Raw genomic sequence first — 2,642 nt, forward strand, 5'->3', positions numbered from 1 at the left:
CGGTAGGGTCTAGAACCGATTAACCGCGATAAACGAGGGTTCGCTGTACTCAGCAAATCTAGGTCAAAATTCCAGGTCTCTCACATCTCTGAGAAGCAATATTTTTATCAGGCCGTATTATCTCCTTATCAAAACCTTTTAAAGAGAAGAAAAGAACTATGTAGGCTCACACACTACCTTTACCCAACTTGGCATTCTATTTCTAGAAGGCACGCTGTGGGGAGAGACATCCGTTTGTCCCATGCTCGCTTCACCTCTTCATTTCTAACAGAACTAAGAAAAAATAGCAAAATTGTCTATGTCAACATACAATTAATCTATAACATTTTAGAGCTCTCAGTAAGGGAGCTTCTCGGCCTTCTCAACCTGACTGCTCTTCCCTGGCCTTACTAGGTGTGTTTGGTCTAGAAAATAGTTCACATCACATGTAATCCTTAGGGACCACAGCTACAGAGAGAATGGGTTTTGGTAACCTTAATATTCTGCCCAACCTTTCTTTGTCATCACTCAAAACTTCTAGTCGGTCTTAGTGTCCAAGAGTAGGACGATACAATAGAAAACATGTCTTTATTCTTGAGGCAACGTCTAGACTAAATAAATCCAGATCCCATCTTTCCTGGAGAACATGAAGTCATTTATCATATGAGTTAGAACCCATAGAAAAGAAAATTAGCTGGAATTGTAATGTAAGGCTTATGTTCCAATTTAAAACTGCATAATGGCACTTTTGATATCTTCTGGGGCTATATTTCCAGGCAATTGTGTGCTGATAAATGTCTAAAGATTTTTCAACCCAAAAAAAAGCATTTTATGTACATAGTATATGGAAGTGTCCTTTTGCTCATAGGCACAGTTGGGAAGAGGCTACTTTGACTGAAGAACTGTATCTTGAACATTCCTCAACTTGACCTTTAATCTATCACTTCCCCAATAAATTCCACAATTATGAGCATGACCTCTGAGTTCTATGTAACTGTTGCAACTGAATACTGAGCCCAGCAGAGAAGTAAAGAGTGCTGTGGGACGGAGTGCTGGGGTTAGAATGACAAAATGTGTATGGGGTATAGGTGGCTCTGACTTCTGCCTCCTATCAATTGTCCTTGGACATCTGATGGTGATCAGTTGAATTCTCTCTCCTTCCCTGGAGGAGATCAAATGCTGCCCCATGATATGTTTACATCATGTAAATGAATATACAAACCATTCCTATCAGCATTCTACTAATTATTTTCATTGCAACCAAAGTTTGGCCACAAGCACAAAAGTTTCAAAAAGAATCAATGAAAATATCCTCTGAGAATCAATAATGTCCATGGAATCTATAAAAGGTAGTATTTCATGTTTTATAGTTTATAAGTTTTATGAGATATATGCTTACATCAGTAAAATTCATCATAAATATATGTACTATGTGTATATGTATCTTTTTTTCCCCCAGAAATCCTGTTAGACATTTATCAGCACACTACTGCCTGGAAATAGATCCCCAGATATATCAAAAGTGCCATTAGGCAGTTTTAAATTGGAACATAAGCCTTACTGTAACACTTCCAGCTGTCTAATTTGCTTTTATATTGGCTCTAACTCTTATGATAAATGGCTTGATGTTCTCCAGGAAAGGCATGGTCTGGATTTATCCATTCTAGGCATTGCCTCAAGAATAAAGATGTGTTTTCTGTTGTATAGTTCCAATCTTGAACACTGGTAATGGCTAGGTCTGTCAGGTGACAAAGGAGGGGAAAGAGAGGAGTAAGAACATTACAGTTACCAAGACCTCTGATCATTTTAGACAGTGTAATCTCAACTGTGCCTACAGGCATGCTTCTCTCTCACCCTTGCACACCGAACTTGGCCTCTCTACCTTGTTCAGGGAAAAATGGCAAAGCTCATTTAATTAAGTGGCACCTCACTCCATCGTTAATTCTCCTGTCCAAAGGCATTCCGTGTGCTAGTTCCATGGTCCAAGAAGCCCACAGCTGTCTTGGAAAAGTGCTAGGTTCTGTTAACAGTGCTGTCTCCGATGGCGCTTCTTGGTGTTTCTGTTTGGTGAATCCCAGAGGTACCGAGTGCAGGGCAATGGGAGCAAGGAAGCACTCTACTCCTGGTCCTCCTTTCTTAATGGCAATGAGATCTTCCATCACATTTTAAGTCTAGAAGGCTGACAAAAGAGACCAAGCCCGGCAATACTGTACCGGACAACTTACTTACATAATTAGCAATCTATCCATCTCTTGGATGAGCTATAAACATATTACATTGGTAAATGAGAGGGTGACCCCCCCAAACCAGAATTCTCTTTCCAAAGCTATGTATTTTAATAAAAACTTTTACAGAACAATCTTATCACCTTCAAAATACTCCGCATTACCCTTAATACATTTGCCAAATCTGCGATTCTGTTCTTGAAAACATTTTTCAAACTCATCTGCTTGGATAACTGACAGCACCTTCCTTGTTTTTTTTCTTCACGTCTTTTTTTTTTTAATCGGGGGCTCGTACAATTCTCATCACAATCCATCCATCCATCCATTGTGCCAAGCACATATGTACATTCGCTGCCCTCATCATTCTCAAAACATTTGCCCTCCACCTCAGCCCTTAATATCAGCTGCTCATTTCCCCCTCCCTCCCCACACACCCCC

Source organism: Echinops telfairi, unplaced genomic scaffold, assembly GCF_000313985.2.
Source record: "Echinops telfairi isolate 266 unplaced genomic scaffold, ASM31398v2 ScPeMD7_5868;HRSCAF=6743_0, whole genome shotgun sequence".
Taxonomy (NCBI): domain Eukaryota; kingdom Metazoa; phylum Chordata; class Mammalia; order Afrosoricida; family Tenrecidae; genus Echinops; species Echinops telfairi.